Source organism: Mustela erminea, chromosome 6 (genome assembly GCF_009829155.1).
Source record: "Mustela erminea isolate mMusErm1 chromosome 6, mMusErm1.Pri, whole genome shotgun sequence".
NCBI classification, from domain to species: Eukaryota; Metazoa; Chordata; class Mammalia; order Carnivora; family Mustelidae; genus Mustela; species Mustela erminea.
The window spans coordinates 52822901-52844523 of NC_045619.1; the positions used below are offsets into that span (position 1 = coordinate 52822901).

General features: G+C 37.3%; 1 pseudogene; it reads right to left on the reverse strand.

Moving 5' to 3' along the window:
- The window catches only part of LOC116593477, a 54623-nt pseudogene extending 33511 nt beyond the window's left edge, over positions 1-21112 (reverse strand).
- Positions 21113-21623: the final 511 nt, after the last annotated feature.

Genomic DNA, 21623 nt, shown 5'->3' on the forward strand with positions numbered 1-21623 from the left:
CCTGCGCTGAAGGCAGACCCTTAACCAACTGAGCCAACCAGGCACCCCCAATTGTTAAATGTTGAGAGTACTAATTAGTTCCTTCTTTTAAATTAAACCTCTCCCGGTATTATTTCAAAATGGAAAATAAAAAATATAATTGATATTTTACTTTTCCAGCTTGATAGAGAAAGGAACTATAAAAACAAAGCAAAACCAAACAAAACTGTAGGGCACCTGGGTGACTCAGTCGGTTAAACATCTGCCTTTGGCTCAGGTCATGATCCCAGAGTCCTGGGATCAAGTTCCACAGGGAGTCTGCTTCTCTCTCTGCCTCTCTTCCCACTCATTCTCTCAATCTCTTTCTCAAATAAATATATAAAATCTTAGAAAACACACACACACACAGCTGTGGAAAAAATCCCATTGTTAAGTTTAACTTTGAGTTGAAGCAGAGTTTGGTGAAATATTTCAGAATATTTCAGGCCTTAATTTCAGTTAATTACAAGAATGCTCATGGGTTCTTTTTCTGGTGATTTATATCCTGACATGATTTAATTGGGACAGAAAATAATCCTGGTTTCCTTTCCCCCAACTTATTCATGGAGTGCACTCAAATTCACATATGAGTTTCCCCGTTTAATGCCTGCAGCACACACAGGATGCGTCTTCATTAAGAGTTGAAGTGAGAGAGCCTTTCCAGAAGGAATAAAGCTATTCCAGAGTCTGGCATAGGAAAAAAACAGTCCATCATTTTTTTTCTCCCCATTATCCATGATATCCATGATATCCATTAACTCTCTTCTCTGTAATACAAAGATTAAAGATGACCAATTCACGTTTATGTTAGGGTTAAAAAACGGAAGGAAGCTTAGATTTTCAGAAGTTTCTAATTTAAATGTCAGATAGAAGAAACACATTAAAGTGAAAAAAAAAAAAGTGTCTTCGCAGAATGCCTGACACACAGGAGGCAATCAAATGTATTTGTTGACTGTGTTGAACAAAAATAATGTTAGAGTCATAGGAGAATGTTTATTTTCTTTTGTGTCCTTATTATAAAGGGATAATGGGAATAATATCCCCATTGGCAAACTGTCACTGAAGTGTGAGGCTAGATATGTTGGGAAGGACATGGAGGGACATATTTAAGGATACTCACTGTCTCCTAGTTCTATAGTCACAACATCTGTTCCTGATCTGATGATGTTCCCCTTAGCCATGATCTGAAATGAAAATCAACAAAAGAGCAACCTTTTTGAACCCAACACACTTCTCAACATCTTACCACCAACATGACTGGCTTTTGATTCTTGAATCTCTGGTAGAAAGAATGAACTGCTTGAAAATGAAAAAAATCACGGGGAACATGGTTGAGAAAGGAAGATGGTGATGCACAGGTTAACCACTTTTCCTGGCCCATTAATTTTTTCTTAAAAGATTTTATTTATTTATTTGACAGAGAGCAACAGCGAGAGAGGGAACACAGGCAGGCAGAGTGTGAGAGGGAGAAGCAGGCTTCCTGCTGAATAGGGAGCCTAATGCAGCGCTCAATTTCAGGACGCTGAGATCATGACCCGAGCATGATAAGGCAGATGCTTAACATCTGAGCCACCCAGGCCCACTCCCCACCCTCCCCCCCCCCTTAACTACTTTTGTCTACTGATAAACTCCAAATATATTTCGTGTCCTTATTCTAATTCCCATGTAAGGAGAAAACATGCTTTGCAATGTGCTGAGCTGTGTGGAGTTCCTCTCGGAGCCATACAAAGTTAAAACACAAGTCAGGTCGCATGTGGTAGGCCTGATAGAACAGAAAAACAAAGAACATCATCTTGAAATTCTTCACTTTAGCTTCCCACCAAAATGAAGAGTTAAAATTTTGTGTCTTCCCTTCTAACATATACCATGCATCGTCCTCGACCCTGTTGACCACCAAAGAAACAAATGATTACCTTCTCAAATTTCCGTGATTAAAAGGAAATAATCTACAAATTAATCTCTTTTGCTCTAATTCTGCTAAATCGTCACTGATTTATCTCTTCTTCTGTGGCTCTAGGCCAGACAATGACGTCTCAGTGAGAATGATAAATAAATGTAGCAAGCAGAAAAGGAGATATTTAGAAAATAGAAATCCCTCGTAAGTTGCTTTAATTAAAATAATGTTATGTATATTAATGTAATATTTTATAACTGTAAGGGCTTCAAATTGTTTAAAAATAATCCCAACAAATTCCCATCTATGCTTCTAATCACTCTTATGACTTTTTATTTTCAAGATCTTGTAGTTTCTGGACCTTTAAACCTTGCAAATGTTATTTACCAGATAATTCCATTTATTTTTCCTTGCAGTGGTTGTCCTTAGCTATTTTATGGGTACACTTACTTCCTTTTTCTGAATTTACTAGGTATATTTTGTGGACCTTTCTATTTGCTCTCATGATAAAGTTTCCATTTTTAAATTATTGCTCTTAAATATATCATACTAAAAATTTATAGCCCTGTTACCTCTATCACTATAGAGTTTTAAATATAGGGACACTCTACTCACCTTTTCAATCTTAGGGAAGAGCAACTATCTAGTACATAAAAAACATTAAGCATCATCCCATATTTTAAATTGAATTAACATGTGAATTTTGGAAAATGGAAATAATTTCAATGTTATTTATCTAAGCTGGAATCAACAAATCATTGTCTTTCACCACTCCTTTGTTTGAGATTACAAGCACAAAATCTTTTTGGTTGTAGAAATCTTTTGATTATCATCATTTGGCAATATATATTAAGTGTTTGTGTGTGTGTTCCGATGAGTCTTAAAATGATCTGAGTGGACATAGAAAAAAAAACATAAAACAAATTACATGAATTACTTACCTATTGAAGAACTGGTATGATTCATGACCAAATCCTATAAGACTTTTTTTGGCATAATACATAAAAATTTAAAGATAAGGCTAATGAAATGATCAGTCACTTTGATAGTATCTCTTCTACTGTTTTTGTTATTTGTAATTAAATTTTTAATTCCTAAGTTTAGCTCTAAGTTGGGTAGCTTCTTATTTCTTTCTCTCAAATACAGTATGTGTGTGCTTCTTCACTTTTGAATAAATGATTGGTATACTAAGATTTCTCTTTGTCCTCAGGTTTTTTTTTCTTTCATACTTACCATGACAGAAATTTTGTTACCCAAGATAGTAGTAGTATTGATTGAAAACCGTACAAGTTGCATTATAAAGATAATTTGCTTCATTTGCAAAGATAAAGACAAGTTTATTGGGGATGGGCACATCTTTCCCGACCACCAGAAGCACATAAAGAAGAAAATAATTTGATAAATTATGTGGATAATATTCAGAGAAGACAGAACTCATGGGTCGAAATTCTTTTGCTACCATAACTGAAAGAAAAAGCAAAAGCACATTCAGAAAAAGCCCTTCCATATTTTCCATATTTATTACAAAATTTTATTTTTTTTCCCATTTGTAACCTCATGTCTTTCACCTTTTTCTTCTTCTTCTTCTTCTTCTTTTTTTTTTTTTTTGGATCCTCAGGTCTTTTTCATCTCCTGAAACAAACCACATAAGCTGCCCACAAAAGGTGCTTTTTTTTTTTTTTAAGAAAAATTATATGTAATTTAAAGAAATAATTATGGAATGAGTAAATAATTATAAATGCTTAAAAAAGGGGTAAAATTATTAGTTAAAATTAACATGTAAACCTTAAGTTTGAAAGTAATTTAATTATAATGGCCATAAAATGTACACTATTATAGTTCCTATGCCTAAAATTAAAACTACACATATCCGGTCTAGACATATGGGTAGGAAAAGAAAAAAGAGATATAGAGGGAAGCAAACCATAAGACAAGTCTTAATGATAGAGAACAAACTGTGGGTTGATGGAAGGTGGTGGGTGGTGGGTGGTGGATGGGCTTGATGGGTGATGGGTTTAAGGAGGGCACTTGTGATGAGCACCGGGAGTTATATGAAAGTGATGAATCATAAAATTCTACTCCTGAAACCAACATTACATTATATGTTAATTAACTAAAATTTAAATAAAAAATTGAAAGAGAAAAAAATAAAAGCAAAACCACTTATCTATTACCAAATAGAACAGCAGGTGTAAAGGAGGATATGGGTAGTCATAAACTGAGACTCATTTGTGAGAAATTCTCTTAAAATTTTGATGCTGTCTGGATATCAGTGGATATACATTTAATGTCAGATGGGTGGTAGAAATGTTTGACATAATAATTAACTCACATCATATTAAGCATCTTCATCAGCTATATGTTCTGGAAAGAAAGAATACCTCTGATTCTCAAAATACTACAGTATGTGCTTGCACATTTTGTCAGTGACATTTATGAAAGAAAATAGTTTTGCTTGGCTTCATGGTTTGGGTCATATTAATTAACTGATAGCATTAACTAGTTGTAGGCTATGTCATTGTGCCCCAAAGATAGGTACAATTGAATATTTCATTTCTTGTGAATTGCAATATACTCTACCTGTCCAAAGAAGGGGATTCTTCATCTAAAGTGTGAATCCACTTTCACAAACTTGAGTCTGGTTACAATCTTTGTGATTTCACTGGTCCCATTTCTAGTAAATACTAGGTCTAAGAATATGTTGAGAGGAGTAAGTTCTCTTGGAAGTTATTTTAGTACTCAAATTCATTTCCTTTCACCTTCCTATGACCCTTTTTTTGTTATGGAAAACAAACAAATGTTTATTGTTTCACTCCCTATATTAATTCAGAGTTCAAACCTGTTCCCTCTTTTCTGATCTTGGCTTCCACTTTAAGTTGCATTTCAGAACCCATATTTTTAATCTGGAGTATGTTTGATTTTACTTCCTGGGTGATGCAGCTTTTGCTGTTGAGCTGAGAGAAATTAAAAAAAAAAAAATTGATAGAGCTTGAAGTCCGGAATTGTGTTGCCACCAACTTTGGCTTTCTTTTTCAATATTCCTTTGGCTATTTGAGGTCTTTTCTGGTTCCATATAAATTTTAGGATTATTTGTTCCATTACTTTGAAAAAGATAAGTGGTACTTTGATAGGAATTGCATTAAATGTGTAGATTGCTTTAGGTAGCATAGACATTTTCACAATGTTTATTCTTCCAATCCAGGAGCATGGAACATTTTTCCATTTCTTTGTGTCTTCCTCAATTTCTTTCATGAGTACTTTATAGTTTTCTGAGTATAGATTCTTTGCCTCTTTGGTTAGGTTTATTCCTAGGTATCTTATGGTTTTAGGTGCAATTGTAAATGGGATTGACTCCTTAATATCTCTTTCTTCTGTCTTGTTGTTGGTATAGAGAAATGCAACTGATTTTTGTGCATTGATTTTATATCCTGAAACTTTACTAAATTGCTGTAAAAGTTTTAGCAGTTTTGGAGTGGAGTCTTTTGGGTTTTCCACATATAGTATCACATCATCTGCGAAGAATGATAGTTTGACTTCTTCTACGCCAATTTGGATGCCTTTAATTTCCTTTTGTTGTCTGATTGCTGAGGCTAGCACTTCTAGTACTATGTTGAATAGCAGTGGTGATAATGGACATCCCTGCCGTGTTCCTGACCTTAGCGGAAAAGCTTTCAGTTTTTCTCCATTGAGAATGATATTTGCGGTGGGTTTTTCATAGATGGTTTTGACGATATTGAGGTATGTGCCCTCTATCCCTACACTTTGAAGAGTTTTGATCAGGAAGGGATGTTGTACTTTGTCAAATGCCTTTTCAGGCTTCTATTGAGAGTATCATATGGTTCTTTTTCTTTCTTTTATTGATGTGTTGTATCACATTGATTGATTTGCGGATGTTGAACCAACCTTGCAGCCCTGGAATTAATCCCACTTGGTTGTGGTGAATAATCCTTTTAATGTACTGTTGAATCCTATTGGCTAGTATTTTGGTGAGAATTTTCTCATCTGTGTTCATCAAGGATATTGGTCTATAGCTCTCTTTTTTGATGGGATCCTTGTCTGGTTTTGGGATCAAGGTGATGCTGGCCTCATAAAATGAGTTTGGAAGTTTTCCTTCCATTTCTATTTTTTGGAACAGTTTCAGGAGAATGGGAATTAGTTCTTCTTTAAATGTTTGGTAGAATTCCCCCGGGAAGATGTCTGGCCCTGGGCTTTTGTTTGTTTGGAGATTTTTGATGACTTTCAATCTCCTTACTTGTTATGGGTCTGTTCAGGTTTTCTATTTCTTCCTGGTTCATTTGTGGTAGTTTATATGTTCCTAGGAATGCATCCATTTCTTCAAAGCTGTCATCATCAAGACAGCATGATACTGGCACAAAAACAGACACATAGATCAATGGAACAGAATAGAAAGCCCAGAAATAGACCCTCAACTCTATGGTCAACTAATCTTTGACAAAGAAGGAAAGAATGTCCAATGGAAAAAAGACAGCCTCTTCAATAAATGGTGTTGGGAAAATTGGATAGCCACATGCAGAAAAATGAAACTGGACCGTTTCCTTACACCACACACGAAAATAGACTCAAAATGGATGAAAGACCTCAATATGAGAAAGGAATCCATCAAAATCCTTGAGGAGAACACAGGCAGCAACCTCTTCGACCTCAGCCATAGCAACATCTTCCTAGGAACATCACCAAAGGCAAGGGAAGCAAGGGCAAAAATGAACTATTGGGATTTTATCAAGATCAAAAGCTTTTGCACAGCAAAGGAAACAGCTAACAAAACCAAAAGACAACTGAAAGAATGGGAGAAGATATTTGCAAATGACATATTAGATAAAGGACTAGTGTCCAAAATCTATAAAGAACTTAGCAAACTCAACACCCAAAGAACAAATAATCCAATCAAGAAATGGGCAGAAGACATGAACAGATATTTCTGCAAAGAAGACATTCAGATGGCCAACAGACACATGAAAAGGTGCTCCATATCACTTGGTATCAGGGAAATACAAATCAAAACCACAATGAGATATCACCTCACACCAGTCAGAATGGCTAAAATTAACAAGTCAGGAAATGACAGATGCTGGCGAGGATGCAGAGAAAGGGGAACCCCCCTACACTGTTGGTGGGAATGCAAGCTGGTGCAACCACTCTGGAAAACAGCTTGGAGGTTCCTCAAAATGTTGAAAATAGAACTGCCCTATGACCCAGCAATTGCAACTGGGTATTTACCCTAAAGATACAAACGTAGTGATCCGAAGGGGCACGTGCACCCGAATGTTTATAGCAGCAATGTCCACAATAGCCAAACTATGGAAAGAACCTAGATGTACATCAATAGATGACTGGATAAAGAAGATGTGGTATATATAGACAATGGGATACTATGCAGCCATCAAAAGAAATGAAATCTTGCCATTTGCGACAACGTGGATGGAACTAGAGCGTATCATGCTTAGCGAAATAAGTCAAGCAGAGAAAGACAACTATCATATGATCTCCCTGATATGAGGAAGTGGTGATGCAACATGGGGGGTTAAGGGGGTAGGAGAAGAATGAATGAAACAAGATGGGATTGGGAGGGAGACAAACCATAAGTGACTCTTAATCTCACAAAACAAACTGAGGTCTGCTGGGGGGAGGGCGGCTGGGAGAAGGGGGGTGGGGTTATGGACATTGGGGAGGGTATGTGCTATGGTGAGTGCTGTGAAGTGTGTAAACCTGGCAATTCACAGACCTGTACCCCGGGGGATAAAAATATATTATATGTTTATAAAAAAATAAAAAATTAAAAATTAAAAAAAATTGATAAATGTCATACTGATTAAGACCAATAGTCAAGGGGCACATGCATCCGAATGTAATTGAAAATGTAATCACCATATGACCCAATAATCCTGCTGTTGGATATTTAGAAAATGAAAATGAAAGAAAATGAAAGTGAAAATGAAAATACTAATTTGAAAGAAAATGAAAATACTAATTTGAAAAGATATATGCACCACCATGTTTACTGCAACATTTTTTTTACAATAATCAAGGTATGGAAGCAACCCAAGTATCCATCAATAGATGAATGGAGGGGCACCTGGGTGGCTCAGTGGGTTAAAGCCTCTGCCTTTGGCTCAGGTCATAATCCCAGGGTCCTGGGATTGAGCCCCGCATCTGGCTCTCTGCTCAGCAAGGAGCCTGCTTCCTCCTCTCTCTCTGCCTGCCTCTCTGCCTACTTGTGATCTCTGTCAAATAAATAAATAAACAAAATCTTTAAAAAAAATAGATGAATGGATAAAGAAGATACAACTCAACAATAAAAAGGATGAGTTCTTGCCATTTACAATAACATGGTTGAAACTGGAGGGTATTATGTTAAATGAAATAAACAGAGAAGCAGATACTGTATAATTTCACTTATGTATGGAATCTGGAAAACAAAAAATGAATAAACAAACAAAAGGAAGAATCAGGTTTATACATGCAGAGAACAAATTAATGATTGCTAGAGGGGATGGACAAAATGGGTGAAAGGAAATGGGAGACACAGGCTTCCAGTTATGGAATGAATAAGTCATGGGAGTAAAAGGTACAGCAAAAGGAATATATCCAATGACATTGTAATCACGTTATATGGTGACAGATGGTAGCCACACTTGAACTGAGCTCAGCATAACATATAAAATTGTTTTATTTGTTGTACAAATGAAACTGATGTCACATTATGTGTCACCTATACTCAAATAAAAAAATAGAAAGCATACCAAAAAAAAAAAGTCATCCAAATCAGAAAAGAAGTAAAACTATCACTATTTGCAGAGGACATAATATAATATATAGAATCCCCTCTAATGCCATCACACACACACACACACACAAACTGTTAGAACTAATAAATCAATCCCATAAAGTTGCAGGATACAAAATCAACATACAAACCCAGCTGTGTTTCTGTACACTAACAATGGATTATATGAGAAAGAAATGAAGAGAGCAATCCTATTTACAATAGCAGAAAAAAATAATAAAAGATTTAGTAATACACTTAACCAAGAAGGTGAAAGACTTGTACACTGAAAACTACAAAACATCAATGAAAGAATGTAGTCATAAATAAATGGAAAGGCATCCTATGTTCATGGATTGGAAGACAATATTAAGATAGCCATACTATCCAAGGCAATCTCCAGATTCAATGCAGTCCCTATCAAAATCATAATGGCATTCTTTACAGGAATAGAAAAAAAATCTTAAAATTCATATAGAACAACAAAAGACCCTAAAAACTCAAAACAGTCTTGAGAAAAAAGGAAAAGCTTTTTACTTTTTTAATGGATCAAAGCCCAGAAATAAATTTATTTATATATATATCCTGTTAGTCTTTGGAAAGTGCCAAAAATACATAGTCACTAGGATAGTATCGTCAACAAAATTGTCAGGAAAACTGGGTATCTACATGTAAAAGAATGAAACTAAACCCTTATGTTACACCATACACAAATATTGACTCAAAATAGATTAAAGACTTAACTATAACACCTGAAATTATAAAATTTCTGTCAAAAATATAGGGAGAAACTTTATGATACTAGTCATTATGCACATTGTTGATGGAAATGTAAAATGGTGCAGTATAAATGAAAAACAGCATGGAGGTTTCTAAAAAAATTAAAAACAGATTATTTCAGGTTTTAAAAATCTGTTATTACACTTCATCAAGAGGATCTATGACCTATCTATGCAAAATACTCCAGGTATCCTCTTGAAACTGGCCAGAGGAGAAACTGAAATTAATCAATTCAATCTACCATTAGGAAGCAATCAGGCAAATCCAGCAAGTGGGGCTTTTGCAAACCAAATGACCTACGCTTTTCAATAAATTAACATCATGGGGAGAAAAAGAGGTTAAAGATTTTTGGTTTTACTTATTTATTTTTTGACAGAGAGAGAGAAAGAGAGAGAGAGAAAATACAAGTAGGTAGAGCAGCAGACAGAGGGAGAGGGCGAAGGAGGCTCTCTATGAGCAGGAAGCCTGATGCAGGGCTCAGTCCCAGGTCTCTGGAATCATAACCTGAGCTGAAGACAGAAGCTTAACAGACTGAGCCACACAGGCACCCTGAGGTTAAGGACTTTCAAAGCTTTAATATATTTACAGATTCCCATGGCTTGTTAAAAAAAGTATTGGAGAAAAAAATTGGAAGGGGGGAGAATAAATGGAACAAAATTGTCAAAATTTCATAATTTTTATCATAGTTGGGTACATGGATTTTCATTTTACTATTTTGTTAACTTTTGCATTCAGTTGAAAATTTCCATTGCAGAGAGTTGGAACAAAAGGGTACACTTGAGTCATAATAACGGAAAGCAATGAGTAAACAGCATTTTTAGAAAGATTGAGGGAACTTGATTGTAAAATAAGATTTAGTACTGGAAAAATACTTTTAATGTTGTAAAGTGTCATAATGGCATCATAACTATGCAGGGAAAAAATGTCAGTAATTTTTGGAGGTACATAGTACTGCATCTAGGGCACAATGTCATGATCTTTGTAATTTATCCTGAAATATTAAAGCAAAAAAAACCCAATGTAGCAAATATAGAATGATGTCAATTGTTAAAACCATGATTATGGGGGTCCTCTATTCCTTTGTATATTTGAAAAATTTAGTAATAAGCAGTTGGAATAAGTCATTGAAATAAACTTTTAATTTTTAAATTCTGCAGAAAGTTAACTTATAATTATATATATAATGACTCAAAATTGAGGCAAAATATGAAATTTCAGACAAAAGCAATTTAACTCACATCTTACATTCTGATATGTTCACTTTTTCATCCAGGATACTGATTTTCTTTGGCACCTGAACTTTGACCTCAAACTTGGGAAGCACTGTTGGTAGAGATAATGGAAATAGGGAGACTGGTGAACTTTTAATGGAAATACAAATATTTCATGTCTATAACTTTTCCCAATATAATACCCTGAAATGCTAGATCCATTTTTTCAAGTGCCAGCTTTAAGATGATAAATTTTAACAATTCATGCAAAATTTAAACGACTTTATGATCACAGCAGATCTCAACGACACTATCAAGGGATGTTGGCTCCACTGAAATAAGAATTTTGATACTCAGCAAAGTATAACTTGCTACTGAAATTCAAGCTCTTGTGAGTTTCTGGTGCATAGAATTATGATGTCTTTACAAACCGCTCAAGTTGATTCTAATCCAAGTTCAACATACCTATGGGACATTCAGAAAGTCTAAGTGAGTGCATGGTATGAAACAAAAAGTTATATCTTTTTCATTTTTCAGAATGCATACCAAATTCTTCTACAGTGAAGGGGTGCTTTATCCTTTCACCTGATTCCTTCTGTACCACCACCTTGTAAGAACCCTGAATGGGCTCAGACGAAAGAGGAAAGGCCAGCTGTTGGAGGCCACTCTCCAATCTGAGACTCTGCTATTGTCCAATTCAATTTCTTTTTGGGTCCTAGAGATAAACAAGGAGCAAGGGGAGTAATTATGTAGCCATGATAGTCCTTGAACCAAACAAATGACAAATGGGGTTGGTAACTGGCCTTGCCTTCAGAGGAGATAAACACAGAAGAAAGATAAAATAGAATAAACCTGACATTTAGGAGTAGGAAATTTCAGATCTGAAGGGATTTTTTAAAATAGTAATTTGTCTGTAAGGAATATCAAAATTTCTAACTTTAAATATGTTGATTTCTTTATATGAGACTCTGTTGTTTACTTCAAGGTATACCAGTGGAATCTATTTGAAAAAAGGAAAGAAGCAATGTGTTAGAATTTCACCAAAGGCTGTGATATCAGACTCATGATTCAATAGCTTACTTAGGAAAAATAGTATCTGTAGTAAGATATGATAAAGTTTAACCTGAAATATTAGAGAACTAGAATTACTTAGGGAAACCAGTAAATAGTTCTAAGAGTAAATATTTCCACAACAATCATTGTGTTGCCATTTCCTTAAAAAATATTATTGGTGAATAAGTTTTATTAATATTTACTAATTTATTAATATTATTTACTAGTAATTAGGTACTGAGATAAAGAATATGACTATACTGTTTAGTTGCATTAATTAGGAAGTGGATATTAATAGAGTGATATGTTATTATAATTAAGACCAAATAGGAATAGAGTTCTCAGAATGATTTGGTTAAGAGTTAACCAAGCATATTTTTTCTAATTTAAAAACTGTGTTTATTTTACTTTATTTTTTCAGTGTTTTTAAAGTAGCTTTGTTTCTTTGCCTTGTTGAAAGCTAGTTAGAAGAAGGGACACCCAGTTAGCAAAAATGAAATCTTTGTATATAATATATATTCTATATGATATCTATGCTACATTATGTATTAATACATATTATAGAAAAAAATATAATATACATATATGTATTTATTACCATATTACAATATTGTCTACTACAGATAGATGGAGAGATATATTCAGAATCAATGAAACTCTTCACACTTTAATTAATCATAAACTCCTTGAGAGTATGGCTATGGATAGTGCCTAACTTCTTTATTGTGTCTCTTCATTATGTTTAATGTATTGTGTTCACAGCAATAAATCTAGCTATTGTCAAATGATTAATTACTGTGTAAGAGAAATATCTTCCTCATCTCTCACCCTTCAGTTAGGCCTTCCATAAGGCTCTAGATCTGTGGTGTGGCTGGAGCCCAGGTTCCAAAAGGAATGTTTTTTTGTCTTCTTGCTGTTACTGGACCTCCCTGCTCCCACTTGGGGGGCTACTCCCACCCAACCGTCCACCAAAGCCATAACTCTCGAGATACTTACCAGTTCATTCAGGGGGTGAAAAGTCTCATCCACAGAGACAATATGGAATTTTACTGAAAAAGAAATTCCCTGATAAGACTCAGACATGATAAAGCAGTTCACTCTACAAAACCTGCTGAGGGGAGTCCTCTCCTTCTCAGCACTGCCCCCTGACTAAGAGAAATAGAGGAATTTCCTGACATACTTGTATGTGCTGGTTTATATATGGGTTTGTCTGTCTGGACAAAGACCAGACTTTGAGCATTCTTTACCAGCACTGTGTTCCTCTTCCTAAAGTCTTGTGTTGGTCCCTTTATCTGGACAGTGAGGAATGCCACCTCTGAAGAGGATGAGATCCTTGGGAGCTACGGAACAAAGAACACTGCCGAGGAGCCACACAATCTTTTCCCTCCCAATCCTTAATCCATGACTGTTTTCTGTCTCTCTCTCAACCTCACAAATTGCTAAATATAAATATTTCTCTAGAAATGCTTGAAGATAATAATATAAGATATAGGGGAAATAGATCAGTGAGAGCACACATCAGTGGGACCCAAATCTCCATACAGCTTACCAGGAACTCTCATTCTTAAATCATTCTCCTATTAACAGAGTATATACGTCGTAGAGGAATGGAAAGAAGTCTCTCTGTAAAAACGTGGGAGAATATGATAGCTGAGTATAGCAATCTGGGCAACTTCAAAGAGGTACTGGATGTTTGCTTTGACTATCTCGCACCATTTATACATTCAGGGGACAAAGATGTCTAACATCTCACCACAGGGGAAACATTCTGCTACATGCTGTCCTACCTTGAGATTTTTGTATAATCTTTTTCTAGGCACTGTCCTACTTTGGCCTTAAAGAGATGGTTATATATCAAAGCTCAAAAATCTCTCAGACCAAGTCATATGTTTTCTATGGCTAATAGGATTCTTTTTTTAGAACTTAAATTGGATTTTCACACATAAAAAATATTTCTTTCCTAAGTTGGTGGAAGATCCATACTTTGTCCTTAGTAGCTGAAAACCCACTCTCTTTAGTACTTTATGAAGTCCTCACTAACATTAAAGTCATTCTTTGGGATTCAGCACCATTTCCCCATCACCATGACTCAATATGCTGTATCAAACAAGGACAGGCAGATAGTACTCAAGTGAAGGAGATGCAGTGATATAAGTCCTTCTCCACCACCAGGTCAGTGAAGAGGCTCTGGTTGCCCCCAGTGGACTCCAAGGAAGCACTTACAGATACTGCCTTGTTCAGATAGCCTTTCTCAGGGGTCCCAGTGTGGAGCAGGGAGGGGCCCAGGACTACATACTGCCTGGGTAGAGAAGAGGGCTGATATCAGAGAAAAATGCAGGATAGCAAGCATTTTCAACCATAAATGTGTTTTTCCTAACAATATATATGTCTTGCTACATTTGGTTCTATAGCAAATGTCAATGGACTAAAAGCATTAAGATGAACATTCTATCACTGCCTGGTGTAAGAATTATATTTTTTACTCCTGAGTAGTGCTTTACCCAGCCAGTCTGCTGAAAGTTGCTTCAAGGATGTTACAGTTTTATAGGCATTCTTTGTGTTATAGAGCATTAATATCTGAATTCCTGAATATATAGCCATAAAAGTACACATATATAATGAATTACTGGTGATTATTCAATGCATAAAAAGATTTACATTAGGGAGGAGCAATGTGGCGGAGGAAAAGGAGACCTAAATTTCGTCTGGTCCCAAGAATTCAGCTAGATAGTTATCAAAGTATTCTGAACACCTACAAACTTAACAGGCGATCAAAGAAAAGAATAGTAACAATTCTATGAACAGAAAAGTGACTACTCTGGAAGGTAGGACGTGCAGAGAAGTGAGTTTGGGGTGATATATGGGAAGAGAGACCGCAGGAGGGGGAGGGAGCCTCCATCAGCTGGGTCCGGTGGAGAGGTGGAGCACAGGGTCAGAACTTTCAGAAGTCTAGTCCACGGAGGGACATTGCTCCAGTAGCTAAGCGGGGTGGGGGGTGGGGTGGAGTGGAACCCTGGCTGGGACAGTGTGGTCTCAGGACTTACGAGGTCACAGAAAGACCAGACAGAGCTCCCAGGCGTCAGAGTGGGGAAGCCGGTTACAGAGATGGAGCTGAGGAGTGAGCTTTCAGCTCGAGGTTACCTTAAATTATGATCTGAGGCACAGTGGAGAAATGTATATACTTCTTCAAGCAGGGGCCCCACAGGAGGCAGATCTGGGGAGACCCCCTCTTTCCTCCTCTGGAAGGAGTGGCGTGGGAGCACACTACAGGAATCGACTGGGTTTGGAGACTCCAAATGGAGCCATGTGCCAGAGACAGAAACCCTCAGTCACAGGCCTCATGAGCTTGGGGTGCTGCTCGAGACCAGGGAAATGGTAGGGATTGACTGCTTTTCTCTGAGGGCGTACTGAGGAGTGTGGTCCCAATCTCTTGGCTCCTCCAGGCTGGAGACTGGGAGGCTGCGGTCTTCATTCTCGTCCTCCAAAGCAGTACAGAAGTGTTCAGGGAACAAAAGCTCCTGAGAGTAAACCCAAGATGATTAGTTAGCCTGGCCCCTGGCAAGGGCATTGCAATTCTGCCTCGGGCAAAGACATTTGAGATTCACAGCAACAGGTCCCTCCCCCAGAAGATTAGCAAGAACATACAGCTGAGACCAAGCTTACCTATCAATGAGAACTGAGGAACTCCAGAGCTAGGGGATACAGCACATAGAATTCATGGCTTTTCCCCCATGATTCTTTAGTCTTCCAAAGTTAACTTTTTAAAATTTTCTTTATTTTTTCTTTTCCTAATTAAAAAAAAATTTTTCCTCTTTCCTATTTTAACCGTCTTATCAATACCTTTTTAAATTTTTATTTTTATAGTCATATTCTATCTCTTCATTGTGTTTAACCTTATTTCATATATATATGAACCCAGCATCAAAAACTCTTCAAGTCAACTGTGAGGAGATTCCAGCTCTGAAAATTGTCGATCCATCACTGATTCATGTTGAAGTTGTACATGATAACTTTGTGACATGTGGTAATTCTACAAGAATTGGCACTGTAAAACGCAAGTCTTCTGAGAATAATGGAAGCCTAGTTTCCAAACAAGCAAAATCTTGCTCTGAGGCCTCTCCCAGTATGTGTCCTGTGCAGTCTGTTCCCCCAACAGTCTTTAAGGAGATACTGCTCGGCTGCACTGCAGCAACTCCACCCAGTAAGGACCCAAGGCAGCAGAGCACTCCCCAGGCTGCCAACTCGCCACCTAACCTTGGAGCAAAAATTCCTCAAGGATGTCATAAACAGATTTTACCAGAAGAACTTTCTTCCTCTCTCAATACAAAGCCTGAAATACTGAGAACAAAACCGGACATGGTCTGCAAAGTAGGATTACTGTCTTCAAAGTTCTCTCAGATTGGAACAGAAGACTTAAAACCCCTTAGTGAACCAAAAGGTAGCTGTACCCAACTGAAGACCAACACTGATAAGGAAAACAAATTGGAATCTGTTTCTCAGTCATCAACTGGCCTTCCTGTGGAGTGCTTATCTACAAAGCCTTCTACAGCAGAGCTGGAAACTTCCAGTACTCCTGAACTGCAGAAGCACCTAGAATATGCACCTTCCACATCTGATGGCCTTTCACATAAGCCAGAAGAGAAAGCAGGTGTCAGTAGTAATAGCCCTAGTAGTTGTGTGGAAAAGAAGTTGATAGAACCTTCAGCTTTAGGATGTCTGTCACAGAATTTGAAAGAATCCTCAGTAAAAAGAGATAATGAAAGCTGTTGTACAAGAAGCAACAATAAAATCCAGAATGGTGGAAAAAAAAAATATATATATATATATATTCCAGGGAGTCAGGCAGGTAATTCATAGTCAGTGAGTTAATAGAAAGCCTTGAGTTGCTGATTACAGGTAGCTCAACTAGTCCCCTAAAATGTAATTAGCTTTTGGCGTGATTCCAGGTGGCTTCTTTATTCTTCAATTTTCAGAAATTCTCCAGTGCTGTTTCAGTATTTCAAATAGTTTTTAAAGAGCTTAGTAGCAACATTGATCTGAATTCATATGCACTACAAGGTAGGTGATGCCTCTTGACATTCTGGAGACAATATACATGTCTTAAAAGGGGTTAAGTTAGGGGAGCCTGGGTGGTCAGTGGGTTAAGCCTCTGCCTTCAGCTCAGGTCATGATTCCAGGGTCCTGGGATCGAGCCCAGAATTGGGCTCTCTGTTCAGCAAGGAGCCTGCTTCCTCCTCTCTCTCTCTCTGCCTGATTCTCTGCCTACTTGTGATTTCTCTGTGTCAAATAAATAAATAAATAAATATTTATTTATTTTGAAAAGATTTATTTATTTATTTGACAGACAGAGATCACAAGTAGGCAGAGAGGCAGGCAGAGAGGCAGGCAGAGAGAGAGAGAGAGAGGAAGCAGGCTCCCTGCCGAGTAGAGAGCCTGACGCAGGACTTGATCCCAGGACCCAAAGATCATGACCTGGGCTGAAGGTAGAAGCTTAACCCACTGAGCCACCCAGGTGCCCCCAAATCAGTAATTTTTTTATCAACAAATTTTTATTTCTGTCAATAATGTGTAAGCACATACAAGTACACAGTGCATTAGATTAACATTCTTCATTCTTACCCTCTTGAGATAATCAATATTAATATATTAATATTAATACTTCCAGGTTCAAAAATATATGCTTATGTCAAATATACGCTTATGCTTATATGCTTATAAATTATCTTTACTTACCAAAAAAACAAGTTCATATAAAATGTGTTATATTGCAGTATTTTAGTTCTAATCATTGAATATAATTACTCAGAGGTATGGGAAATCTTCTTTCTTTTTCGTTCTTTTCTTTAAAATTTTATTTTTAAGTAATCTCTACACCAAATGTGGGATTTGAACTTATAACCCTAAGATCAAGAGTTGCATGCTCTACCAGCTGAGCCAGCCAGGTGTTCCTGTGAGTTTACTCTCTTGACTTTGTCGATAAGTTTCCTTTATCTGTTATATTCTCCCATATCCTATTTACCCCCACATCCTTGTCCCTGCATATTTCCAGGCACAATTCTACCCCTTCTTTGGGAATTATCCCAAGCGACACCTTTGACACAAAAACTTTCCTGAACTAGTCAGCTCACTATAATCTCTCCATACTCTGAATCCCTATGAGCTGAAAGAGAATGTGTTTCCTACGTATTTACTACTTGGAAGGAATTGTGTTAAGCAGTCTCTGTATAAATCCTCCTAGCAATCTGATATGATACATATATCATATTCTTCATGTTCATGACAGCTAAAACTTGCCAGTCCCCAAATCTGAATATACAGTAAGATAAAATCCCTGCCTACTCACTAAATCAGTAAACCATACATAAAATGTGGCTCCTCAAAACTTTAATGATTCAATAGCTGCAGGTTTAAGACATTTATGTATAGAGTTAATTTACAATTAAGCAAAAGAGAGCTATTATTTTCTTAAATTGTTTTACTATCCTTTCCCTTCTACTTCCAACATGGACTCTTAACACTTAAAAAACAAAACCAAACCAGACAATCTGAAACATGGAAACTATTTTATTACTTTTCAAAGTTAATAGGTATGAGACCAGGAGAAGAGAGTAACAGAGACAGTTTACTTGCAGAATTTGGAAGTCAAATTTGGTTCTCTCTTTCTCCAAGTGGTCTGCTCTAGCCCAATCATCATGTTGTATGTATTTTAAGTTATTCCTTAGCAAAACTATATACCATGTAACTTTAGATCCACTCTTCAGAAATTAAAATCTCAGATTTTTAAATTGCATAAATGCTAAGGTTTTGTTCTAAAGCAGAGAAGCTCAGAGCCAGTTAAATAACCTACCCATAGGGGTGTGTGGGTGGCTCAGTGGGTTAAAGCCTCTGCCTTTGGCTCCAGTCATGATCCCAGGGTCGTGGGATCAAGCCCCACATCGGGCTTTCTGCTCAGCAGGGAGCCTTCTCCCTCCCCCTCCCCCACCTGCCTCTCTGTCTACATGTGATTTCTGTCTGTCAAATAAATAAATAAAAATCTTGAAAAAAAATAAGGTATCCATAATCATTCAGATAGTGCCTCTCATTTAATCCCTTTCTGGCATCTGGATATTTTTTATCTGAATCATCTACTCTTTCAAAAATAAAGTAAGTGATAAAAATTATCATTTTTTAAACCTTCCCATCTATACTTTTTTCCCTTCTATTTCTTTGATCTTCATAGGAAAGAAGGCATCAGTGTATTATAATTTTATTTGATAGACTATTTTTATTCTTATTAGTTATAAGCCTAATTGATGTCATAATTTAAAAATTAATTCCACATATATTAGATATTTTAAACAGCTATTTCGTAAAGGGTTGGTTAGTATCATTTAATAGATATTGAGATTGGAATCCCTCAAGTTGAGTAATTTGCCCAAGGTTTCATCTGTAAGTGAGCAATTAAACTATTGAAATATTACTTAACCATGGATGTTTGCATTTTAAATATTTGCCTTTGTAGGAGTGACTAAATTTTGCAAATATTAAACAGGTGACCTTTATTTTTCTCTTTTTCATGTTCCCCTGCTACCTCCATCTCTCTGAAGGCAAAGGAGTACAGTTACTGGGTCTTCCGGGCAATATTTCCCATTAATTGCATTGAGGGCTAATGATGCTGGAGGTATATGGGATGTTTTCTGCATAGTGAGAAAATACCTCTTCTGTTCATGACAACTAGGCTGTGACGTTTGTTGGTCTTTATCAAATGTTGGATGTGATGTAAAGTAATAAGTTTTCAGTAGGCAGAATGGCCTTATGTTGTGGTGGACTGAAAACAGACTGCTTAACATTTCCAGCCCCAATAAATGCTACTTGCTTCATCCATTCAGCCTTTACTAAAAATCTGACAGCCCCCACATATTTCCATATGTGCTGTGGGTGGAATGCAGTGGGAGGTGTTACCATCCACAGCTGTACATGAGGTAGAGGAATGATGGCAGAAAAATGTATCCCTCCTGGGAAATTGTGCACTGAAGAAATTTGAAGAAGGGGGAGAGTAAGTTTGAGTTCTGACTTCTGCTTCCTGCACTCTGGCCTGAAGAGGGCCAATTGTATTTAAGTGGAATAAGCTAACACAAAGAGGAAAGGATCCTTTGCTCCCTCTGCACGTTTAGGACTCTGGAGGCTGCCTGTATCAATATAGAATGTAGCTCCATTCAAGGCAGGAGTGCACAGTGGGTAGGAGTCTGAACTACAAAGGTGAAAGGTAACTCTGTAATACAGGTTGTATTGGAATAGTCACAGGATTGAAGGCAGGATGCAAGTTGGAGGCTCTATAAGATAAAAAAGAGCTGAGGTGAATAAGAGTCAGTCAGAGAGGTCTTCTGGGACTATGGGTCAAGGCGCCCAGCTGAGACAAACCAGATGGCTGAAGATTCAGATGATGAAGGGTGGTGGGTGAGAAGCCAGATTAACAGTGGCCAAGGAAGACCAAGAACTCTCAGACCAAAGATTCTGAGTTTTTTTCTCCACTAGGAGGGAATGGAGATCACGACCTTCTAGATCCTGTCTTGAGGAGACACTGAGGAGAGGTAGAAGAGAAGTCTTACTATTATTGGATTTCACCAACTTTACAACTGAATAGTTTTTTTTTTAAAGATTTTATTTATTTATTTGACAGAGAGAGATCACAAGGAGAGGCAGGCAGAGAGAGAGAGGAGGAAGCAGGCTCCCCGCTGAGCAGAGAGCCCGATGCGGGACTCGATCCCAGGACCCTGAGATCATGACCTGAGCCGAAGGCAGCGGCTTAACCCACTGAGCCACCCAGGCGCCCCTCAACTGAATAGTTTTTAATTACTCCCTGCCTCCCTACCGGACTGGCCGGTTACTGGGGTCTCTTGCTAAAGACTCAGTAAGTTATCAAAAAACAAAGGAGCTCTACTTCTACATGTATGATCTACAATGTGAATTAAACTGTACTCCACTATGTACTGTAACTATTTTTATAGTGAATGCTTTCCATCCTAAAGGACGATTCTGTGAAGGTGGGATCTGAGGTTTCAGTGTCTTCTAGTCAAATCATGCCTTCTAGGGACCACTTATTCTATTTATGATTATGATTACCCAATGGAAAAAAAATATATAGAAAAAAGTGAAAGAAAAAACACTTAACGATTCATCTCTTATGATTGCAAGGTATCTTAAGAAATGGAAGGGTGGCGTTTAATGGGAAAGTCAAGGCAAAGATACAAAGAGGAGGCAGAGATAAGGTGCAGACAAGGGAGGAGGGGACTTCAAGCGAGACTTGGGTTCTCCAGGGTCTGAAGCACTGGTGGAAAGCAGGGCAAGGAGAAGTAGCATGAAACATGAATGAGGAAGTCTGCCTTTCTCCATAGTGAGGGACAAATCTCAGCCACTGTATTGTGCCCAACTCCCCACCTTCAGCTGGGTCCCTGAGACGTCTTAAATTTACCAGGCTTTATATGGCTGTTTTTTGCAAACAAGCTCCATTCCCAAGGCTTCCAAATGGAGCTCAGAGTTGGGCAGAGCTTCCTGGAAAAAGGTCATTGCTCTCAGTGATTGCCTCATTACCCTCAAGTCTAACCCTCTGACAGGCTCTGAGGCATTTCCAGAGGATAAAATTCATATTTTAATTAGAATGAACTTTCTTTTACTTTGACAGCAAAGCTCCTGGTGGACAGCTCCTTATAAGAGATTCATCCATGTTATTTTGTGTATATTGAACCAGTTGGATTTTGTTATAGTATCACACTGCTAGGTCATCATCAACCAAATTTTGTGTCCACTCTCCCAGTGATAGAATCAAGATTACCTCCACCTTCCTGATACCACAAATAATGCCTTGATAAATATCTTTTTAACATGTTTCATTGGACACTTTGAC